General features: G+C 39.8%; 1 long non-coding RNA gene across 1 annotated transcript; it reads right to left on the bottom strand.

Moving 5' to 3' along the window:
- Positions 1 to 1,198: 1,198 nt before the first annotated feature.
- LOC130086578 (uncharacterized) lies at positions 1,199 to 1,510 on the bottom strand. The gene is made up of 2 exons (XR_008807232.1): positions 1,416 to 1,510; positions 1,199 to 1,246 (listed from the first exon to the last, which is right to left on the bottom strand). It is a non-coding gene; the product is annotated as an uncharacterized LOC130086578 (long non-coding RNA).
- Between the last annotated feature and the right edge of the window lie 16,934 nt (positions 1,511 to 18,444).

An 18,444-nucleotide genomic window follows, 5' to 3' on the forward strand; every position in this document is an offset into this window, starting at 1 on the left:
TTACCATAATTTTTTTTAAGTATGTCAGTAACATTTTTTCAGTACTCCAGTGTACTCCTCTACAAATGCACTAGGTGTCATAATACATCCATTATATGTTCTGTGATAGTAATGTAATTTCTGTCATGCAGTAGCCATATTTCATATCCTTATCGTATATTAGATAAAATACTAAATTCACAGTTTGTAAAGATGGAAAATAAAGTATCAAAATTAAGTGTACATGAGTTTAAAGAAAAGCATTTTAATTTGAAAGAATGTTGCCATTTTTGTCATGCCCGTGTGCACAGGAAAAACCTACAATTTACTAATAAATATTTCAACATATTTTTGCATCATTTGTGATTAATTGTTTGTGTGTGTGTGTGTGTGGGTGAGGTAGGGGACATATGTTATTATATACACTCACCAGTGGCGTATCCAGGACATTTTTTGGGGGGTGGCCAAGATGGGACACAAAGCTATAGTGTGGGGTGGCCATGGCATAGCAAAGTTTAATGCGTATATGTACGCAGCCGACCATGGTTCGAATCCCGGTCCTTTGCCGCATGTCACATCCTCTCTCTCTCTCCCATGATTTCCTGTCTCATAACTGTCAAATAAAGGTGACTATCCTGTTAAAAACAGTCCTAACCACCTATCACAGTCCTCAAGTATCTCTGGTTATTTTAAAGGTGCTCTAAGCGATGTCACGCGTTTTTTAGTCCAAAACAGTTTTTGTCACATACAGCAAACGTCTCCTCACTATCCGCTAGCTGCCTGTCCCCTGAACACACTGTAAAAAAACGTGGTCTCTGTAGACACCACATGGCTCCACAAACGGCAACAAAAACACACTGCGGCGACCCGCTCCACGAAACATAACAAATAGTGTTCCAGCCAATCACTGGCAAGAAGTATTTGAGGGTGGGTCTGGGGTGTTAGTGCGCGTGCACATGAAGGGGGTGTGTGAAGGAGAGAGAAGCATCAAGAGGGAAGTTTGAATAATGGCCGACAAACGACCAAATGGACGACGTTCCGATGATCAACTTACAAAGAAGAGGGAAAAGGAAAAAGTACGCGCGAAGTACCGAATTTACATCGGTAAAGCATTCGAAAGATGGCGAGAACTCCGCCGGCAGAAGGGCTTCCAGTCCGACCTTGTTTTTGCTGGACAGGTGGGTATCGTTAAATTCTTTTTTTTTTGTTCTAAATTGACGCTTATGTTCGCCAAACCCACACAAGGATATAATTAGCTAGAACTATGCTGTCAGCGTTAACTTTGGTGAATACAACATATGTTTGTAGCAGCTAGCGATCAATATGTATTGTAAATGATCAATCAAATTAATAGTAGGTAGGGCGACAATTTATGTGAATGATTGTTATCATTCACTGTTTGTTATGAATTTGAATGTTCATTTATAGAGTATTACAGTTCACAACTGTTTCAGGAAACACGGAAGGGAGGGGGAGGAGACGAGATGCGGAGGAGGGAGGGTCTAGCTAGCCTCCGTTTTGTTTGACAATAGGCCTTTATTGCATTTCCTGGTTTGGAACGTTCGAAATCGCCAAGCAGTGTACTCGCACTTCCGGTGGTTACTTGTTACCAGATAACTCGCCAACTGAACAGAATTCAAGCTACTTACCTCTATAATTGAAGACAAAATTCTCATAGAAGAACTTGTATCCTTTCTCCAACTTGGATGATTTTACCTTTGAGTGTTCATTCACGAGTCGCACCACATCGTCTTGGCCAACTTTTGGGAGATGCGAGAGCGAGGTTGTCCAGCGATTACAGGCAGCCATTTCGAACGCAATAACCGGAAGACGCAGTACACTGCTTCAGCTATTTTTGACGGCTACTTAGGGCGTTCTATTGTGATGCGATAAAGGCCTATAGTTCGAACGTCAACAAGAAGTGACGTCACCCAGGATCGCTTAGAGAACCTTTAAAGACCCACTCCGATGAAAATAATGTTTTTCTAGGTGTTAACATGTTCTTGTGGCATTTTTCTGATGTTAGAGGACATATCTTGAGAAAAATCAGCTCAAAGTTGTATTTCTGAGTATTTCTACATTCCAATGGCTGTGAATCAGTAGCAGACGATAAAATGCTGGCTAAAATCGACTGGAGTTGTGACGTAGTAACTCCACTGGGCGTCTCCACACGCGACGTCTTGGAGTGAAATAGTGATCGGTGATAACTTTGATTAACTTCGGATAATAATAATTAACGTGTATATAATACTGTTGCCCCACCGGTATTGGGGATGTAAGCTAGCGGGAGAGACAGAGCTCTCAGCAACGGGCAGGGGGAGGGTCGTCTCCGTGCCAACAGCTCCGCCCACAACGCAGAGGCGAATTGCTAATGAGCTACTGCCGCTCTGCTGAAGCGAAGTCCCAGAAAACGGCACAGGTTTTGTGATTCTGGCTAAAAATGGCATAATCATAATTTAAAGACCACTGGCAATGTTTAAAAATAGCTCAAAATATGATCGGAGTGGGACTTTAACCAGTAGCGTACCGTGGGGTTTCAGTCAGGGCCTTCAGTAACAAGTTTATTTGTAAAGCACGTTTCACACACGGGCGTGATTTTAGTATCGCTTTCTCTGGCAGCGCAAAATCAAGCATAGCCTAAATATCTTGCCCTTGTGGAGGATAAAATTCGCTCTTCAGACCATTTACAAGAAAACATGAAGATATCAGAAAAGAGATCGTTTGTCTATTTCTTGCTCATCCATTTCATCACCACCGCGACTTTTTTTAGGGCTTATAGTGGATCAGTTAAATGAAATTAAACGAATTAAATTATTATTTTAAAGATAAAAATGTCTCCTGACACTAAGTCACACTAATTTTGTACTTTCATTTAAATTACATACAAACTAAAGTAATGTTATTTTTATAATTTTACAGCAAATGTTTTTGCAAAATGTTTCAGCAAATCGGATGAGGAATAGTTGGCTCTCCAGAGAACATAAAATATTAATTTTATTTTATTTTTCGTTTTCGCATTTCATTTCATTTAATTTATTATACAGGAAAATTCAACAGCAACAGTATAGTTACAGTAAAACGGGCCTGGCTCAGTTTAAAAACTGGTTTACAGCAGGTTCCTGTTCTGCAGCAACATAAAACAATAAACAGAATTTCAGCACATGTATACAAGACATTGTTATTGACTAGATAGATATAAACAAAACATAAAATACGGAAAAACAAGACTAAAAACAGTACATGAGCAATCAATGTGTACAAGTTTGACTAGTCAGAAGAAACTGTTTGTATGACTTTTTGAAATATGCGAAGGACGATAATGTTCGAATTTGATAAGGAATGTCATTCCAAATTTTAGTGTAAGTATAGAAAAACGATTTCTGACCATAGTTATTTTTGTACTGTGGAACTGGAATGAGTGCCTGCGAGACTGACCGAGTAAGGCGTAGTGGTCTCGAAGTTTGTGTCGGGAGAAATAACGCTTTTTATGAGGAAAAAACAATGTTACAAAGGTGTCAGTTCTCGGACGCGACCGCTCTGAAGCGGCACTGAAAGACTGCTTTAAAACTTTCACAGAGACCTCAAACAGAAGACAAAGCCTTTCTTTAAAGTGAATTTCATTTTGTATTAATTTTCTCTTAATTTTAATCAATGTTTCATCAACCAATTGCCTGGATTTAATAAATAAGAAGTACAAGCAGACAATTATAGATAGTCACTAATCACAACACAGAGGCGCCGGCGTGTGAACTGGAGCGCGTCTCATAAATAGCCTATAGCCTACCGAAACTCAGCGTATAGCCTACTCCACAGACCATATCTATATTGAAATGTCTACTTGTAAACAGAACAATTCAAAACGAAAGAAAATAGACTGCTCTCTGCTTATTAAAAATGAAATGTGCATTTCTCTCTGACGCACTCACTAGCCTACTGCGAAGATCGCGAGTCAGCATAGTCAACTTCATCTTTATTAATAAACAATTAAAAATGTCTCCTTGCTATATTTGACATATTCATAATCATTGCTTTTGCAGGTTCTTTGTGACAGCTTTTGGGTGCTTTATCGGCAGCGCCGCCGCCAACCTTACATGTTACATGAACGCGTCACCACCGCATCAAAAACATGATTGCGTGATGAAAACATGAAAAATACCACCTAAACATAGCCTAACTGTTTAGAAAGAAAACACAGAACGAATAGCCTAATGCGCATACGTCCATCTCGCGAATGTATAGTCTTCTTCATGCCATCTTCACCCATTAGCCGCTTTTCCACTGGCCAGCACGCGCACAGAGGCCGAAATCATGCTTCATGGCACTCCTGTAAAAAAAAAAAATCGCTATACAAATATATCAGACGCTGCCATTTAGTCTTAATATTTACAAATTTGGACACCACACGCGGCTATTGACTGACCACGAACCGGTAGGCTACTTGCATTTTTCATTCGTTATGTCTCGTTATGTTTTTTTGTTTGTTTTACAATTAAAACTAAAAGTCTGTTGTAACGCAAGCCTTACTGAACATGTAACGAATAAAATATTACTGAAAATTGATTTGTAATGCCTTACACTACTGCGTTACAGCAAAAAGTAATATGTTACTGTAATGTATCACTTTTGTAACGCGTTACACTGTATATATATATATATATAGGCTATGTTTGATCAAACACTCACCATATAATTATAAAATAGGAGTAAAAACTGTTTAATAACCTTTTAAGTGACATTAATCAATTAAGCAAAACAAACACCGTTTTATCCACAAAACATTTATTGAATTGTCATTTTTATTCAGTTGTCATTTTTCAACAATTAATTATTTTAAAACGTCAATTACATTTGTCATCAAAGGGCTTGTGTTCAAAGTCAAAACTCTTTACTCATTCCTGCTCGTTCCTTTACTCATTCCTGTACTCATTCACACACACAAGGAATATTTCTTCAACACAGGAACATCAACACAGCATCACCACCTCCAGCAATACCAATCAGTTAAAACTAACAAAAATTCTGTATAAAATACCACAATAGCTGTATCTCTCCTATACAGTGAGACACTCACCCATTAGGCCTACTTATAAATGAAGTCCATCCTCCGATCCTTTCTGATGAAACGTTCAATGACCTCATCATGCAGTTGTGCTTCCTGCTTAAGATGAATGAGCAGCTCCTTCTCTATGGCAATAGATGCCAGTAAAGAGAGTCGTGTTTGTCCGGTTGTATTCCGTGAATACGTTTTGATGCGCTTGAGAGCTGAGAAAGATCGCTCAACTGATGCGGTGGACACTGGAATGGTCACGATCAAGCAGGTGAGGGCATACAGCTGTGACCTGCTGACTGCAAGCCCCGTGCTCCTCAGAAATGTCAGTAGGTCACTTGGACTCTTTCCCTGAAAGTTTGTCATGCTGTACATCACTTTGAGCTCAGCTCTGAGCCTGCCCAGGTCAAACTGTGCGCCGTAGCTCTCATCCAGGCTCCTGAGCTCTGCTTCAGGAAATGTCTGCTTGAACTTTGCAAACAGCTGTGCAACCAGCAATGCAACAAACAGTAGTCGCTTGTGATCCTCAAATCGATTGTTGATTTGTGTGATGATGCTGTCGATCAGTGCTGTATGTAGCTCTCTGTAGTGCGCGCGCACGTCTGTTCGGCCTCTGCCTGCGCTCGGCTGTCCCGCGGCCTCCGCTGTCCTCTCATAGATGGCATCAAATTTTCCACGCTCATCTTCAAGAATCAGGCAAACATCTGCAATTCTGGACAGACTGAATTGCACATCTAAGCTCTTATTTTGCAGAATTCCGAAGAGCACATCAGCAAAGTAAAAAATGTCGATGAAAGAAAAAAGAAAAAAACAGAAGTCAAAGCAAGTGTCCTGATGCACAATGTACAGTTTCACGGTCAAAATCCTCAGCATGATCGAGGATGTGCTGGAAAAGCATGACCAGCTCAGCTCTTTTGTCATGGACCGTGCCCACCCACCTGGAGTTAAAGTTCCATCTCACCTGAGGCAGCCGCCTCTCGCAGAACTCATCCAGTAGTTTTGTGCGCTTGGGAGAACGTGTAAAAAATGCAGACAATCCTCCCAGATTCGCAAAAAAAAATCTTGCAATCCTTAATTTTTGATGCTCCCTGAAACATCACAAGATTTAACGTGTGTGCATAACAGTGCACAAAAAGAGCCTGAGGAATGTCTTCTTTTACGCGCGCCTGTACCCCATTAAGTCCAGATGCCATTACAGCGGCTCCGTCATAACACTGTGCCACTAACTTTGTTTTGCAATCGTAGCAGCCCAACACTTCAAGTACTGAAGCTGCTAGATCGTGAGCTCGTTTTTTCCCTATGACATCCTCAAACTTTAAAAACCTTTCTTTTACTCCGATGTCAGTAACATACCGGAGTACAAATGACAGCTGTGCAGAGTTGCTGCAATCGGTGGTCTCATCCACCATAACTGCGACAAACTTGGTGTTGGTAATCTCTTTTTTGATGGAATCATTGAGCACCTCAGCAACAGCATTTATGAGATCGTTCTGAATTTTCCCCGATGTTCCCATAAAAACGGTGGCCGTGGCAAGGTGGTGTCGCAAGTAAGTAAGACAGTAACTCCAAGTAATTACCTCGATTAATCGACTCATTCCCCTCATCATGTCCCCTGAAAGACAATTCTTGCTGTCCCAAAAAGATGACACAATCAATGAGGCGCTTCAGTATGTCCCGGTTTTTCTTCACTCTCTCATTGTGCAGGCTTGTCTCTCGTCTCCCCTGGTCATCCAGCTGCAAATCCACCCTGGACTCACCAAAGGTCTTTACATGTACCACTGCTGTGAGGTGACGCTCGGATGCCTGGTGTTTGATAGCTGCCTTGGTGAAGCTATTAAGGCTGTTAAAACCCGTGCTGTTCCATGTTCCCGCACTGGTATTAAAAAGCAAACACGGCCAGCAAAATAGCTTGTTCTGCTCAGTACTAGCTGTTAGCCAGTCATAGCGGTTGTAGTTACCCTCAGTGAAGTGCCGCACAAAACCTTTTCCGGCCTTGGTCAGCCCATCCAGCTTAGGTGTAGATCTTCCTTTTGTAATTATATCTTTCTTCTCTCCAAACGAACGCCTTGAAAAAGGCACACGAAGGAGATCGGAAATAGAATCGATAAGAGGTATGAAGGCAACGGCCATTGCTCAGTTCACTAACGGTTGATGACATCAGCGGGGGCTAGCGCCGACACATCGCTGGCCCCCTGGGGCGTTCTGTCACTGAGCATCAAATTTGGCTAATGATACACGTCAGTCAAAGTTATCATCAAATGGAAAATGTCAGTTTCAACGGAAGGCTAGCTATACTACTAGTGCTGGTCCACGGAGCTGTGATGTGTTTAGATGACATTTGGCGAATCCAGCTCAGCCTCATAAAAAATAACCACATTCTTTCTGGAAATATAATCGTAAAAAAAATAAAAAAATAAAAATATTTTAACAGGGCCATATGGAAAATTCATCTCAGCCTCACAAATTTTTTTATATTTATTTTTTAAATAAATAATAATAATAAAATATAAACCCTGGCAGCCCTGACAGCCCACCTCTGCCTTTAACATGTCTATTTTTAATCAGTAATTATGGTCAGGATAGGGTAAACATTTTCTAAGAGCTATTTTCTTGTAGTGGATTAACTTGTCTCTTCACAAGTTAGATTAGAATAGCAAAATTAAACTGCTCTTAACTCATCCTATAGAATAACATGCATCAGTCATCAACTCATCATCTGTGTCACCTGTATTGTTACCTGAGTTTGCTTTACTAATTGAGGCACCATCTTGTGGTTACATAAAAACACAGAAATCCAAACAGGACAAACCAAAATGCTTAAAGATAGGACCTTATTAAAAAGTGCATCTGTAAAAGCAAAAGAAAAACTAAGCTTGTAAAAAATATATATATGTATTTGTTGTTCTTTACATGCTTAGTATATGTTATTATTTAGCTTAATTTGTTAGAGATACTGGAATTTGAATTTCTTAGTTTGTTCTTTGCCAGGTGTGTTTTTATTTAACCACAAGAGGGGACTTAAACTAGTAAAGAAAACATGGGTAACAATACAGGTAACACAGATGATGGCCTGATGACTGAATAATATCATTAGGATGCTTTGTGATGTATGAAAATGTGCAAAAAGTGGTTTTCAACTAAGACAGTATTCATATCCAAGGCCCCGATAAAGGTATAAATTTAAACATTGGCTTTGATTCAGCATAAACTTAATAAGTTAATTTAAGTGAAGATGACCTAATTGATACAAACAAAAACAGCCCTTAAATAACAGAGCAAATAAATAAGTCACAGCTTGTTCTTGTGTTATAACTTAAATCTAGACTGTCACACTATATTTCACACACAGGTTGGCCAAAAATATAACATTAGCTCTATTGAACACACACATCTGCAAAAAACACCCTCAAGTCTTCAGTCCAGAAAATAGCATATATTCCATGGCGGTGTAACGAGTGGAAATAAGGTGTGGCCCCTTTAAGAGCTGCGCGCGCGCCCTCTTCAACTGTCTGCACTGGTTTTGGCTGCTAAGCTAGCTAGTACAGTGTAGTTCGACTTTTTCAGTTTTCCTACACATTCAGAGAGAACTACGATATAACTAAACATTAAATTACCATACCTCTCAATCTACAGATTCCAGCGTTTTTATCGTTGTTGTTGTATTGTTGCTGTTGTAACTGTGACCGACCCTCCTCCTGTTTCACGGAGCAGCAGCAGCCAGCGCGCTCATCTCATGGGTCACCTGACCTGCATGGCCAAACGTCCGCTGAGCAGAAATCAGCTCTCAAAGCCTCAGTACGACCATTACGGTGTTAGATAAAAATGGCCCTAAATCAGTTGATCAGCTGTCATCATTGATTGACAGCATTTCTCTTGTTTCTTGTGTTGACGAACTTGACCAATTACCTATCAGATCTGGGGTGGCCACAGGGGTGGCCAATGAGCTTTCAGGGGTGGCCCTGGCCCCCACCCCCTAGAATCGCCACTGACACTCACCTAAAGGATTATTAGGATAACACAGTCTCATCCCAAGACGTCATCTGTCTGACGCTTTTGACCATACGTCAACATCCAACGTTTTAGGGTACCCTTTAACGTCAGTTAGATGACGATCCTAGGGCGTCATCTAACTGACGCTTTACCTTTAGCGTCAGTTAGATGACACGGGTAGGTTTAGGTCTGGGGTAGGGTTAGGATTAGATAGCGTCATCTAACTGACGTTAAAGGGTACCCTAAAACGTTGGATGTTGACGTATGGTCAAAAGCGTCAGACAGATGACGTCTTGGGATGAGACTGGGCTGATTAGGAACACCTGTTCAATTTCTCATTAATGCAATTATCTAATCAACCAATCACATGGCAGTTGCTTCAATGCATTTAGGGGTATGGTCCTGGTCAAGACAATCTCCTGAACTCCAAACTGAATGTCAGAATGGGAAAGAAAGGTGATTTAAGCAATTTTGAGCACAACATGGTTGTTGGTGCCAGACGGGCCGGTCTGAGCATTTCACAATCTGCTCAGTTACTGGGATTTTCACGCACAACCATTTCTCGGGTTTACAAAGAATGGTGTGAAAAGGGAAAAACATCCAGTATGCGGCAGTCCTGTGGGCGAAAATGCCTTGTTGATGCTAGAGGTCAGAGGAAAATGGGCCGACTGATTCAAGCTGATAGAAGAGCAACTTTGACTGAAATAACCACTCGTTACAACCGGGGTATGCAGCAAAGCATTTGTTAAGCCACAACACGCACAACCTTGAGGCGGATGGGCTACAACAGCAGAAGACTCCACCGGGTACCTCTCATTCCACTACAAATAGGAAAAAGAGGCTACAATTTGCAAGAGCTCACCAAAATTGGACAGTTGAAGACTGTAAAAAATGTTGCCTGGTCTGCTGAGTCTCGATTTCTGTTCAGACATTCAGATGGTAGAGTCAGAATTTGGCGTAAACAGAATGAGAACATGGATCCATCATGCCTTGTTACCACTGTGCAGGCTGGTGGTGGTGGTGTAATGGTGTGGGGGATGTTTTCTTTGCACACTTTAGGCCCCTTGGTGCCAATTGGGCATATTTTAAATGCCACGGCCTACCTGAGCATTGTTTCTGACCATGTCCATCCCTTTATGGCCACCATGTACCCATCCTCTGATGGCTACTTCCAACAGGATAATGCACCATGTCACAAAGCTCGAATCATTTCAAATTGGCTTCTTGAACATGACAATGAGTTCACTGTACTAAAATGGCCCCCACAGTCACCAGATCCAACCCAGAGCATCTTTGGGATGTGGTGGAACGGGAGCTTCGTGCCCTGGATGTGCATCCCACAAATCTCCATCAACTGCAAGATGCTATCCAATCAATATGGGCCAACATTTCTAAAGAATGCTTTCAGCACCTTGTTGAATCACTGCCACATATAGAATTAAGGCAGTTCTGAAGGCGAAATGGGGTCAAACACAGTATTAGTATGATGTTCCAAATAATCTTTTAGGTGAGTGTAGGTTATGGAGACAAAATGTAAAGATAAAGATGGCAATATCCTTGTCCTTGTAAAGACATTCTTTTGTCCCCATGAGAAAAAAACCCCGCTTAAAAATCATACTGTGATGTAAAAATGCAGACATTTTTCTTTAATGGGTAGGCTAGGCAAGACAAGTATTTATATAGCACATTTCAATGGTAATTCAAAGTGCTTTACATTGAATAAATTAAAATCAAAAGAAATAAGGACCCTTGGTATTTATAGCTAATTTGATCCTAATGATCTGAGTGATCTGTTGGGTTTATATTCAGTGAGCATATCTGTAAAGTATTGAGGTCCTAGCCCATTGAATGATTTATATACCAGTTATAATTCAATCCTTTAAAAGCAATCCTAAATGTAACTGGGAACCAGTGTAAAGACCTGAGGACTGGTGTGATATGTTCATATTTTCTGGTTCTGCTCAGAATCCTGGCAGCAGCGTTCTGTATGAGCTGCAACTGTCTTATGGTCTTTTTAGGAAAGCCAGTGAGGAGTCCATTACAATAATCCACCCTGCTGGTGATGAAAGCATGCACAAGTTTCTCTAAGTCTTGACTGGAAAGAAAGCATGCTAATTCTTGCAATATTTTTCAGATGATATTATGCTGCTTTTTTATATTGCTTTGACATGACTGAAACAAGTTCTGACTCTAGAGACACACCAAGATTCCTGACTTGATTTTTAGTTGTTAGACCCCTAGCGTCAAGGTATGCATTCACCTTGAGAACTTCATCTTTGTTTCCAAACGCAATGACTTCAGTTTTGTCTTTGTTTAACTGTTCAACTGTTTGGATCTTCATCAATGCATTGGGACAGGGAGTCAATGGGGCTGTAGTCGTTAGGCGATATGGCTTAGTAGAGCGGTGTGTCGTCTGCATAGCTGTGGTAAGCATTTTGGTTCTTTTTCATTATTTGGCTCAGTGGGAGGATATACAGGTTGAACAGGAGTGGTGCAAGAATTGAGCCTTGAGGGACTCCGCAAGGCATGGATGTCCACTCAGACTTATGGTCTCCTATACTCACATAATAACCTCTCCCTCCTAAGTATGACCTGATCCATTTTAGGACTAGCCCAGAAAGCCCCACCCAGTTTTCCAGCTTGTCAAGAAGTATGTTGTGATCGACAGTGTCAAATGCAACACTGAGGTCGAGTAGTACCAGTACTGATAATTTGCCTGTATCAGTATTTAAGCAAATATTGTTTATTATCTTTATGAGCGCTGTCTCTGTGCTGTGATCCGGTCGGAAACCAGATTGAAAATTGTCAAAGTATCCATTCGAGCTTAAGAATTTATTCAGCTGATTGAAGACAACTTTTTCAATGATCTTGCTTAATATGGTCTTATCCAGATTGCTCTTTTTCAGGAGGGGCTTGACAACTGCAGTTTTCAGGGAGTTTGGAAAACTCCCAGAGAGAAGTGAGGCATTTACCACTTCTAGGAGATCTGCTTCTAAACAGTTTAACACATTTTTGAAAAAAGATGTGGGAAGTGCGTCAAGGGAGCAGGTTAATTTTTTAAGATGCTGTATGGTTTCTTGCAAAATTTTGCCATCAATTTCTTCGAAATCAGACATAGTAACTACTTTCTCAGGTTGTGGTCTGATCTGTCTGACCCTAGCGCAACTCAAGGATGAGCTGATCACCATTCTGATATTATTGATTTTCTCAGAGAAGAAGGAAGCAAACTCACTGCACTTGCTGTCTGAGAGCATGTCTCTGGGATTGTGACTTGGGGGGTTTGTCAGTCTCTCTACAGTAGCAAAAAAGAGTGTGTGTGTTGTTTAAGTTGCTGTTTATAATATTTAAGAAGAAAGTATGTCTAGCTTTGCCTAGTTCCATATTAAAAGCAAGGATGCTGTCTTTGTAAGTAATCAACTCAGGACAAGATAAATAACAGCAGAACCCACCTTTGTTCCTTGAAAGTTTATCAGCATCCCACCTCCACCCCATCTCCTCACTTTTAGTTCCATCTCCTCACTTCTAGTTCCATCTCTAGTTCCATCTACTCTTACCATCGGGGGGAGTACTCTGGGTTCGGGCAGAAATTCCGAGCTCATAGCCCTCCACCCGGACAGCACGCCGAGTACGCATAACCTTTACCGTAATAATAATTATATGTAGATGTGAACTCATGAACATGCTGTCAAACACATTATGAAGAATACTATTTAACCATGTAATTTATAGTATTAAAGGATGTAATATAAATTGGCTAATTTAATTAAATACCTTTTAAGTCCATAATCTTTTAATGTTTTACATATTAAGGGATTAAATCCAAAGGATTACACAAAGATAAAGGGTTTGGATGGTGGTTAAATAAATTCTAAATGTGGTGTAAAAATAATACACTTTAGATAATATTTCTGAATATGTGATAGAGCGGGACCAGGTTTCATTTTGCATTCACAACCTGCTTGAATTCAAGTAAATCATTAAAGGTAAAAAAAGAAAATAACATTCTTGCAAAGATTTAATATATCCTGTGCACTGGTTACCTGTTTTTTGATAAATGAGGCAGGAATAAAAACCTTTTGCACAATGATAAACAAGTCTTCTAACCTTCAGTTTTCATAATTCATGAATACTTTGAGACTCCTCGGCATAGAAGAGCTCTTGTGACTATTATTTATCTTATTTCTGATTTATGCCTTTACAAACATTATTGAGTTTCTCTCAAAGCATATTTTGTTTTGGCCCTGGCCTTCTTAATTTTGTTATATAATGGGTGTAGAGATATTAGAGGCCAGATTGTCCAATGTCTCTTCCCATTTTTTCTTTCACAATGAGCTGAATGGTTGTCGAAAGAATAAAGCCTTGTGGTTGACATCTTTTTAAAAGGTTGTCAATTTTAAATGACTTAATGAACATTATAAAGAACGTAAAGTGACTTTTCTTCAGGCCCTTGGCTAAAAAGCTCTGAGATGGCATCAGATTGATAAATGAGTCACCAGTGAGAACTAGTTTTGTCAAGCTCATTCAAGCTCTCACACTTAGTAAGAGGTAAGATGCCACACCCATGACAGACTCACTATCAACACAGCTGCTCTGCCTCACAGGCAAACCAAAATGATCTATGAAGCCATGGAATTTTCTCATAGTCCTCAAAAATCATTCAGATCATTCAGTTTACAACGGAAATCAGTCATTTTGGTTCAGATTACAAATCCTTTGCTTGTGTAGGTCATAAACAACACACATATCACCCAATATTTGAATTATCACACAGTAGGTCATTGATTTAACCATATGGAACTATGTTTGTCTCTTGTCTTTCAAATGGATTCAAATTTACATCATTTCTTATTTTCATGTACAGGGATTCGCAAACTTTGTTTTGTCACCCGAAACTTTTTGACATAATATATTTAACTTGAAGTAGATTTTAACGTAATAAGTTAATAGTTAAGTCAATAATCTAACAATACATCTGCGTGGTTCTCCGAAGTCAGTTAAAGGTCACAATTGTCAAAATTAGAATAATTTAGTCAGATAATACCTTAAAAAAAGTTTAGTATTTGGTTATTTTATCTTATTTAAAATATTTAAAATTTATAAAATATTTTCCTCATGGTTTAATTGAACTTGGAGTCTTTAAAACATTAAAAACGATTCATTTTGGCCACTACCATGTTTGTTAATCTAATTCAGCGGACATATTTTTTATTGCTTCTTTTAAGGTTTAATTGTTTTTTTCTTTTGCAACTATTGGTATTGAATATGATGTTGCCCTAAGACCCACTTTGTCATTGTCTCCTTTTATTTCTTAGCCTTTTCTTCATCATTAATTTATTTTAATTTACGCATGCTGAATATTTAATTTTATTTAATTTTATTTCATTTCATTTCATTATTTCATTTAGCTATTTTTTGGTGCCCAGAACATGGGAAAAGTAAAAATTTAAATACACTTGCTTCAAATGATCTAGTCTTTAATCATGCACCTGAACAGTTAATCCTCTCAACAATAGATTGAAAAATCCACCCATGGTTTTTGCATGAAGTGTGCTTGTTGTGCATGACAGGTCAAATCCTTGACAAAACATGTTCAGATCATGAGAAATGAAAAACTCTGAGACCAGTTATCACCAAAGGTGTATCATTTTTATTTTTATATTTATAATTATTTGTATCTTTATAGATAGCGCTTTATACAAAATAGCATGTGTTTATATTAAATTTGATATGAGAATATGTGAACACCCCCTTCTAATTAACGGTTTGGTTAGGCTCATGATTCCAGTATAGACAAATCTTAATGCTAGTAAATACAATGTCATCCATGGGCTTCCAACTGTCAATGTTTTGCTTCACAAAGCAATGTCCATAAAATCAAGAAGAACTTGTCAGGCCTGCATAAATCCCACACTTGAACCCCGTTGATCACCTATGGGATGAAATGAAACACTGACTGCGAGCTGTCACAAAAAAAACCCCAATGCCTGACCTATATGCTTTGTGTCTTAATTGGAGCAAATCCCTGCATCCATGTTCCAACATCTATGTAAAGTCTTCCCAGAAGAGAAAAAGCAGTTAGGGAGGAGCTACTCCCTGCCCATGTTTTCAAATCAAATGTTTAGAAAGCAGATAAGGGTGTCGACATGTGGTGATCAGGTATACACTTACTTTTGGTCATATCTCTAAGTGGATTTTTGATTCTACATTAGAACAGCCTCTTGTGTTGCATTCACTTGCAAACCTTTTGCGTGAGAACACAAATATTTGCGAGAGAATGCACATTTTCTCATGGAAACGCAATGGGGACGTTGAACCCGGTGTCTGAGGGTGTGTCCCAATCCACTTACTTATGCACTTCTGTGCAGTTTTGTAGCATAAATAGTGTGAGTGTAGAAAATTACAAAAACAAAAAGTACACTTTAAATACACGGATCATCCGTGATCAGCACTACATTACCCGAAAAAACAAGGTGTAGAACTTTAGACACTTTATGCACTCAAATGTCACAGCTTTAGTTACGTAGCGGAGGGGAAGGGGCTATCAGACTCCGATGTTGAATGACAAAATAACCTTATAAAATTCATACACTACATGGTTGAGTACATAGTGCATAAGTACATAGTATACGTAGTGCGTCATTTGGGACACAACTTGAGGCACGTGTGAAATCAGTGCGATGACGTCACAAAGTGAACCTATAGCGTCAGCAACTGTCTGACGCAGGATTGAGTTCCCTCGAAAGGGAACGTCTTAGGGTTACATACAGTCGTGCTCAGAATTAATGGCACCCCTGGTAAATATGATCAAAACTGGCTGTAAAAAGAAAATCTGCATCGTTTATCCTTTTGATCTTTCATTAAAAAATTGCCAAAAATCTAACCTTTCATTGAAGTAAAAGAATTGAAAGTGGGGGGGAAATCACATTATTAAATAAATGTTTTTCTCCAAATCACGTTGGCCACAATTATTGGCACCCCTAGAATTTTTTACCAATAAAATATCTCTGAAGTATATTCCCATTAATGTTTACCTTTTTTAGCACACCAGGAGGACTAGGAACATGAAATTGTCCAGCCATGACTTCTTGTTTCACAGGAGTTTAAATATGAGGAAACACAAAGGCCAAATTCCCTTAATCATCCATCACAATGAGTAAAACTAAAAGAGTATAGTTCTGATGTGCATCAAAAGATTGTTTAGCTTCACAAAATAGAAAGTGGCTGTAATAAAATAGCTAAAGAATTGAAAATCCCCATTTTGACCATCAGGGCAATAATTAAGAAGTTCCAATCAACTAAAGATGTTACGAATCTGCCAGGAAGAGGACCTGTGTCTATATTGCCTTAATGCATGGTGAGGAGAAGAGATTGAGTGGCCAAAGACTCTTCAAGGATCACAGATGGAGAATTGCAGAGATTACTTGAGTCTAGGGGTCAGAAAGCCTATAAAAAAAAATCAAACAACCCCTACATCACCACATGTTGTTTGGGAGGATTTCAAGAAAAATCTTCCTCGCTCATCCAAAAACGAACTCCAACAAATTCAGTTGTCAGACACGACTGGAACTTCAAACGGCACAGGGTTCTGTGGTCAGATGAAAAAAAAAAAAAAAAGAGCTTTCTGGCAGCAAACACGCTAGATGGGTTTGGTGCACACAAGTATAGAAAGTATGTGTACAATTTAATATACCGTTGGATATTTAATGTTGTGGGCATATTTTTGCTGGAGGTCCTGGACTTCTTGTTCAGATGGATTGTGGATTCTATCAAATATCAACAGATAAAAAATCTAAACCTGACGCCTTCTGCTAGAAATCTTATAATGGGCCGTGGTTGGATCTTCCATCAGGACAACGATCCAAAACAAACATCAAAATCAACTAAAAAATTTGTTACGGAGCACAAAATGAAGCTTCTGCCATGACCGTCCCAGTTCCCTGACCTGATGAGTGGAGTGAACTGAAGAGAAGAAGCACCAACATGGATCTGGGAATCTGCAGGATCTGGAGAGATTCTGTATGGAGGAATGGTCTCTGATCTCTTGTCAGGTGTTCTCCAAACTCATCAGGGATTATAGGAGAAGATTGCAAAAAGTATTTAATAAAAGGGTGCCAATAATTGTGGCCAACGTGTTTTGGAGAAAAACATTTATTCCGCCGGGCTGCCCACCTAATCGTCAGTTCATCCCCAGGGCACAACGGGTAGATCTCATTCACACCATTCACACCTCTCTGGGCACTGGGCATCCCATCCCAACAACACTCTCTCACTGTTATCCGAACGCTTCTGGTGGCCGGGTTTGGCAGAGAATATTAAGAGATGTGTACGAGGTTGTAAGGAGTGTGCAATGTCCAAAAGTCCCAGACATCTACCTGCAGGAAAGCTCCATCCCTTGCCAATTCCTAACCGCCCCTGGTCACACCTAGGAGTAGACTTCATGACTGATTTACCTTCATCGGATGGAAACACCTGCATCTTCGTCATAGTAGATCGATTCTCTAAGTTCTGCAGGCTATTACCCCTAAGAGGTCTTCCCACTGCCCTGGAGACCGCCGAACTTCACTTCAATCATGTTTTTCGCCATTATGGGATCCCAGAAGACATTGTATCGGACAGGGGACCCCAATTCATATCCCGGGTATGGAAGTCGTTTTTCAAGCTCCTAGGTGTGACAGTCAGTCTCTCCTCTGGCTACCACCCTAAGACCAACGGCCAGACGGAGAGGAAGATCCAGGAAGTGGGGCGGTTCCTCAGGACCTTCTGTAATGGCCACCAGAACTCCTGGAACCAGTTTCTGGGCTGGGCAGAGTATGCCCAAAATTCACTGCGGCAACCCACGACCGGCCTCACACCATTCCAGTGTGTTCTTGGGTTCCAACCTCCCCTATTTCCCTGCAGTGGTGGAGGAAGTACTGAATCTCAGTACTTAAGTAAAAGTACAAATAACCAGAGACATATTTACTTTAGTGAACGTAGAAGTACCACAATGACAACCCTACTTAAGTAAAAAGTAAAAAGTACCTGATTTTAAATGTACTTTAAGTATTAAAAGTAAAAGTACTTGCATAACAATTTATTCTCTTAATGTCTATATTCTAATGATTAATAAAACAGTTAATCCTAACTCATTCAACCTAATAATCCTATAATGATGTTCAATAATGATGGAAAAGCCGTTATTTTTTAAGATTTTGTCACCATTTCTGAACAAGCTTGCAATTAGGCAATATACACATCAAGCTTAATTTGACAGGGTTTGGGTGTAAACGCGATTAATTTATGGCTTAATTCTGAACCTCTTGGCTTGCCATACTAATCCTAACCAAACGTATAATAAGCTACACACGCACCCCACACCACTACTAAACCTACCCATGCGTATCCTAGGCACGTGAAAAAATTTTTTCCGCGTATAAATTGCACGATAA

This window comes from Rhinichthys klamathensis, unplaced genomic scaffold (genome assembly GCF_029890125.1).
Source record: "Rhinichthys klamathensis goyatoka isolate OS25496 unplaced genomic scaffold, OSU_Roscu_1.1 h1tg000098l_1, whole genome shotgun sequence".
In the NCBI taxonomy this organism is placed as follows: domain Eukaryota; kingdom Metazoa; phylum Chordata; class Actinopteri; order Cypriniformes; family Leuciscidae; genus Rhinichthys; species Rhinichthys klamathensis.